Source organism: Polistes canadensis, unplaced genomic scaffold, assembly GCF_001313835.1.
Source record: "Polistes canadensis isolate GaletaPanama2010 unplaced genomic scaffold, ASM131383v1 scaffold_88, whole genome shotgun sequence".
NCBI classification, from domain to species: domain Eukaryota; kingdom Metazoa; phylum Arthropoda; class Insecta; order Hymenoptera; family Vespidae; genus Polistes; species Polistes canadensis.
In genome coordinates, this window is record NW_014569635.1 from 77,481 (window position 1) to 85,011 (window position 7,531).

Genomic DNA, 7,531 nt, shown 5'->3' on the forward strand with positions numbered 1-7,531 from the left:
CTTTTCTTTTATTTTCTTTTTTTTTTTAATTTAATTTATATATAATTTATAATAATATATTTTAATCCACATTTCTGATTGCAAGTTGAATAAAATTGGTTAAAAGTAACAAGTTTCATTTTAAAACTGTAACATTATTTTTTGTTTAAAACTCTCTCTCTCTCTCTCTTGAAACTTTAGCTACTCTCTCTCTCTCTCTCTCGTCTTAGGTGTAATTCGGATAACAAAAAATCTTCTGTGTCTGTGGAATTTTATCTTATTCTCCTTCCCTTTCTCTTCTTTTACTAATCCTATATGGTTATCTCGTTCTGAACACAAGGACATACTTAAAGAACGGCCTTTGTGCCATTCAGAAGGTTAGAACCAATGTGCAAGTGCATCGTTTCCCGAAAAGGTCGAAACGGGGTGACTCATCATAGAATAGAAAAAGACAGACAGATATATAAAGAGAAAGAAGATGATAGGGCAAGACGGTGAGGGTGTGGAGTGGGGGTAGAGGTAGTGGTAGTGGTAGTGGTGGGGATGGAGGTAGGGGTGGTGGTGGGGGTATACTGGAGGCCGCGCAGGCGGTGCGTTTTCCACGTATCGACCTGCGGGACAGTGGAAATGGATGGCAGGGATTGGTCGAGCAAAAAGGGCCGCTTTACGCCCGTTCACCCGGACTTTTCTCATTAGAAATCGATTACCTACTACATGGGGAACCGATTTTTATTTTATTGTTACAATCATTTTTTTTCTTTCTTTCTTTTTTTATCCGTTTCCTTTTTGAAGTGAAACTTTTTAGATGACGGTAACGGATTAAATTTTATGAAACGATATGAAGAGAACATTTTTATAGTCTCTGATCGACAGTTGAATGAAATTTATAGAAGGATTTAATGTTAGTGTGAAGCGTGTGTATTTATGTATGTATGTATGTATGTATGAATGAGGTACAGTAGCTTATGAAAGTGTTTGAACGCTAGGTATTATAACTTTAAGGAATAAGAATCTGAATGTCAGACTTGAATTCTGAAAGTAATATTGCAACTATTATAAGATAAAACTGTCGAGATTATGTATATTAAATTTGAAGAGTATCGGATAATATTTGTAGTAGTTATTAAACATTCGTTGCAAAAATGCATTGAAATGGAATCACGAAAATGTTCGAAAACGTTTGGTATTAAAATTTTAAATAATCAAAATATGTATGTTAGGCTTCAATTCTGATAGTAATGTTGCAACTATTAAAATCATACATATATATAATTTGTAGAAGTTATTAAACATTCGTTGTAAAAATGCATTGAAATGGAATCACGAAAATGTTCGAACGTTTGGTTTTAAAATTTTAAAGAATCAAAATATGTATGTTAGGCTTCAATTCTGATAGTAATGTTGCAACTATTAAAATCATACATATGTATATAGAATTTGTAGCAGTTATTAAATATTTGTTGCAAAGATGTATGAAAACAACGTCACAAAACTGTTCAAACACTTAAAAATCAATCAGTTAATTAATGTTTTTGTAGAAAAATTGCAAACGTTGTTAACTCAGTTGATAAAGAGATATCATGTAAAAAGTTTTGTGTGCTTTGCTGTGAATAATATTTGTTTATACAGTAGCAATAAATTCCGAAAAATCAGAAACACAGATATGCGATAAAGAATTAACGTTAATATGACATAAAGATTGAAAATTGTATTGGTAGATGTGTATCTACAATACATTATATTATTAAACAATTAAAAATCAAAGAAACAATTATGAAGAAGCATTGTATAAATCCGTCGAAAAATTAACTAGTAGAGAAGAGAACATTATTATAAGCTAAATTAAAAAAAAATTCCTAACATTTCGTGCAAATGGTTACTAACGATTTTAAAAAGGACGTTCATCCTGAATTATGTCAAAGGATTTTACACAGTTATGATTTTAATGATAGAATTCCAAGGAAGAAACTATTCATTAATAAGACGAATTAAAGTTAAACGTTTAAAATTTATTTAAAAAAATATATAAATAAAGATAATTCTTTTTGGGATAAAATTATATTATCTGACGAAAGTAAATTTAATAGTTTTGGATCGAATGGACGTCGTATTGTTCGAAGAGAACCCAATTCAGAAACAAATGTGAAAAATTTACGTTCTACTGTAAAATACAGTAGTGATCCCGTGATGTTGTAGGGGTGTATGGCTGCACACGGCACTGAAAATATCGTCCTTATAAATTGCATCTTAGATAGGTATAAATAATTAAATATTTTCAAAAACAATTTAAAGATAATTCCTACAAAATTGTTGGTTATTGGAAAATGTTTATTTTCAACAAGACAATGACTCAAAGCATACGGTCAAAATTGTAAAAGACTAGCTAATTATATAATACATCGCGTGTATTACATACACCCCCACACAATCCGAACATAACTTCCTTTGAACATTTGCGAGTGAAAATCGGCAAAAGAGATTACAAAATTATGAAATAACTTCCAAAAAATGTATTAAAGAGAAGATTTATAGAAATATGGAATTTTATCCCGTATACAATAAACGAGAAGCTAATACACTGCATGGAACATCGTTTTAAAGCCGTAATTGAAACCAAGGGAGATCAAAATAAATATTAATATAAAAAACGGTGCATATTATTAATATCATCCGAATATGTTTTAGTAAATCTATTACAACGAATGTTTGAAAACTTCTACAAATATTATCCTATTCACTTCAATTTTTGTATATATGATTTCAATAGTTGCATCTTATATAGTAATTGCAACATTACTTTCAAAACTTTAGTCTTCCATATATATTTTTATTTTTTAAACTTTTCAATACCTAGCGTTCGAACACTTTCATAAACCACCACTGTATATCCTATCTCCTATTATAATAAATCTTTTCTTTTTTTGAAGTGAAACTTGTTAAGCAACGGTAACGATAAAATTTGACGAAACGACAATATGAAAAGAAAGAAAACATAGAAGTAAAGWGAAAGAGAATGAGATAGAAATTCACAGTAGATCGACAGTTGAACGGAATTATGAAAGTATTCTCTAGGATTAGTATGGTGTAATGTGCATGTGTGTTATGATATATATATGTATGACATACGTCAATTGATAGTTATTACGGGATGCGTTTGTTATGAAAGGATGAATGGGGGTGTAACATACCTTGAGAGTGTTCGATATATCTTAAATGATTGTTAATTAATCGAAGGAAATGTATATTGTTGTTTAAAAACGCGGAGTATGAGTTCGACGTACCGTTCCCTTCGAAATCCACTGTTAGACTGGGTCTCATTGTCCTCTACAAAAGTCAGTTCAAATTCTTTTATTGATTCTCGTTTATACGACTTTCCAAATAGTGTTTACTTTATACATATGTAGTCTTCGGAAATTCATATAAACAACTATCAATAAAAGAACTTTCATTGAGGACAATGAGACAGTCTAACGGTGTGATTTCGAAGAAAACGGTACGTGGAACTCATTCTTCGTGCTTTTAGACTACAATATACATTTTTTTCGATTAATTATCAATCATTTAAGGTATATCTAACACTCTAATATATTTTACTAATATTTTGGATTGTTTAAACTAAAATACATTTGTTTTAATGTTCCTGACCAGTGATGATTTTGAATTGAAAATTTTCATCTAATAAAATGTCAGATTGAAATTATTTAATGTTCCAAATATATTAATAGATATGTCATTTTTAAAGAAATCTACTTTGTATTATTCATATTTTCATGGATATTAAACTGATTCGGATGCTAAAATAATTAAATTTAATAATAATAAAAATTAAGAATAAATAATTGTTATACATAAAAAAAACGTATTTTTCTTGTTTTTACAGTTATATTAACATGTAAGATTTTTAGGTACGGGCTTTTCCTGTAAATTAGTTTCATATTTGTTTAATTTACTCGTTATAAATAAATCTTTGAAATTAAATTTATTAAATATGTAATTAAGGTATACTAATGCATTTATTTCTAAATTTTCTTTATCCTAAAGATACTGTATCAATAATTTTCAAGCTAAAATCTAGTAAGCGTAACTGTATACAATTGCAAATTACAGTCACTGTATATATAAATCAATTAATTATTGTCCACATGAAGATACGAGTTTCCCTTCTATTTATCGCGTGTGGAGGACACGCACATTCTTTTTTTCTCTTTTTTTTTTTTCCCCCTTATCACATCATGTCCTATGTCGAGTATGGTTCGACGTCGCATTTCTAACATCAATTCTAATATTAAATTTTGATCTATTCTGTAAATTAATTAATGAAGTTGTAATTAGATAAAAAAAAATGAAATTCATAAGTACAAAGGGTGGTTAATAAAAAAATAATTTTTAATTATTAATTATTTAGTATTAATATAATAATAATTATATAATATAATAATTATTATTATTTAGTAAAAAAGGTGGTTAAAAACAAATAATTTTTCCCCCCAATTAATCGACCAAAGTTTCTAATTTCTATCTATCTCGTGGTTATTAAGTTATTAGAAAGTTGAAAAGTTGAAAAAGAAAAACAAACAAAAAAAAACAAAATGTTATATATACCACTTTCTTTCGAATTTATTGCACATAGTATAACTGACCACGGAAGTCTACTATCTCTCTCTCTCTCTTTCTTTCTTTCTCCGTACAAGTATCCTCTATAGTTTCATACAAGTGTCATAAAACTTATATATATATATGTACAGGTTGTTTCACAAGTAAAGTACAATATTTGCAATACAATAGAGATTAATATGATTAATGTTTGTTATGCGTTCTATACGAAACAAATATTTGTTTCTTATAATTTAAATATTATTTGTTTAATTGTTCTCGAAATAATTTACAATTTTTATTTCATGAGAATATTAATTGTATTATATATAAATAATAATGTATCATTAATCAATAGCTAAACTGTGGTGATGCTAAATCAGATGAATATGCAAAAAAATCATTAACCATAAAAATCATTAACCATAAAAAAATATATCTTTTTGTTGTTCATCTTTAAATACAAATAAATATTACGAAATTTGACAAAAAACAATAAATTCTTTTGTTCAATTCCATATTAAAATCTCAATTTGTAGGTTATACAATTAAGTGTATATATACAGGGGCGTAACTATAATACCGCGGTACCACGTAACGCGGGGTGGAGACAAGGGGAACCAAAATTATTGCATTTATTATTTTTTAATTTTACTGAAAAATTATTAAATTAAATTAAAAATACATTGACACAGAAAAAAACATACTTTCTGGATTTGTTAATTTTTAGAAACAACTCACTCCCCTTCTCCCCGTCTTAAAAAGCATACAAACAAACATTTCTATCCTATATACAAATTTTACATTTTAAAACATTAAATATACCACTATTAATATTCATTAATAAATAATATTATATATTATATATAACTATTATATTATATATTATATATAACTATTAATATTCATTAATAAATATATAGTATAAGTTATTGTTCTGTTTCCTAAAGGCCCAAAATTATATTTTGCGAAGTGGGGGAACTGGCCCACACATTTGTAATCCCGTTATTATACATGTACCCCATAGTTTGATAAACTATGATCTAATACATTTTCTACTAAAAATAATATACCATAAGAAATAATGATTAGGATGTTTTTGTAATGTCGATCATGTTAATTGAGAAAGAAACATAGTATATGCATAGAAATGATCATCAAAGATACTTGAATGACTATTGTATACTACCATTCGTTATTAGAAATGAAAGTAACGTGTTTGAAATACCAGCACACATAAAGATAGAAAAACAAATACATATATATGTATTTAGAAACAACACGGATCAGCTTCTGCTTCGACTAGTTGCAAACACACTCACACACATACACACATAAAGAATGGTACTGTTTTGTCCTTAATCCGCAACTAGCGTAAACGTAGAAAGACAGTGTATTTGTCCTTGAACGATTGAGCTCGCATTCTCTATTTCTTCTTTGATTGCTAAAAGTCTTTCAGACTTTTCCATTAGTAAATTATTCATTAACGAAACATATAATATTATTATAATTGTTTGTATTGTTGAAATAATAAACCGATTGATTCCCATTGATTCATTCTCATTCATTCATTCATTCATTCATTAATTCATTTATTCATTCATATCATAGAATTCATTCATTTAAAAAATGGCTACGTTTTGATTCATTTATGAATGCAATCATAGGATTATCTAAATAGAATATATTGTGGAACGTTTAGTATTGTTATTGTTGTTATTAGTATTTATTTGATGTGATTTTAAAAGATGATAAAGTAGAACTAAGATGTTTTCATTAACCGCTCGAAGTTTCACTTTTCGTGACGCGTCGCTAAATATCTTACGAAATTTTTTATTGTCTAGAACGAACGTGGAAAATTTCTTATGTATGTGTCAATACGTTTTATTTTTTTTTCCCCCTTTTTTTTTTTTTAACTTTTATTAATATTCAACGATATTGAACGAGGAAAAAAAAGTTGTATTATTTAGTACAAAGGATAAGAATAGAATATTTTTTTTCAAAAGCATTGCAATGTATTTTCAAATATTCGTTTTTCATCAACAACTTTTGATAACAAGTCTCAATCATTGTCAGCAATATATTTCTTCATATATTTGAATAATTATTTACCTTGTTTAATTATTTAAAATTTGTTACAATCTTAATTACTAAAAGGAATGAAACTAGAATCGTTTCTTTGAATATCATTACAATATCTTTTGTAAATACGTCAATTATAATTAGTAACGTATTATATATTTTTTGGAAATGATTTTTCCTGTACTATCATTATATATGTTACTGTCTTATTTAATGCAAATAACGAAAATAGAATGGTTTTTTTTATTTTTACAAAAGCATTATAATTAATTTCAAAAATTCATTTCTCATGAACAACTGTTGATAACATATCAATCATAATGAATAATATAATTTATATATTTGAATAATTATTTACCTTGTTGAATTATTTAATTTATTACAATCTTAATTACTACAAAGAATGAAATTAGAATTGTTTCTTTGAATATCATTACAATATCTTTTCCAAAATATATTTGTTTATCAACAACTTCTGATGATACGTCAATTATAATTAGTAATGTATTATATATTTTTTGGAAATTATTTTTTTTTGTACTATCATTATATATATTACTGTCTTGTTTAATGCAAAAAAAAGGAAAATAGAATGGTTTTTTTATTTTTACAAAAGCATTATAATTAATTTCAAAAATTCATTTCTCATGAACAACTGTTGATAACATGTCAATCATAATGAGCAATATATTTCATATATTTGAATAATTATTTAATTTATTACTATCTCATTTAATATAAAAGATAGAAATAGAATAGTTGTTGCTTTCCAAAAGCATTACAATTAATTTCAAAAATTAATTTCTCATGAACAACTGTTGATAACATGTCAATCACAATGAATAATATAATTGATATATTTGAAGAATTATTTAAC

The 7,531-nt window shown here is 26.7% G+C and overlaps 1 protein-coding gene across 4 annotated transcripts in view; it reads left to right on the forward strand.

Annotated features, from left to right (window-relative positions):
- The window catches only part of LOC106786919 (formin-binding protein 1-like), a 71,244-nt gene that overhangs the window by 50,212 nt on the left and 13,501 nt on the right, over positions 1–7,531 (forward strand). The gene's annotated exons all lie outside the window — the stretch shown is intronic.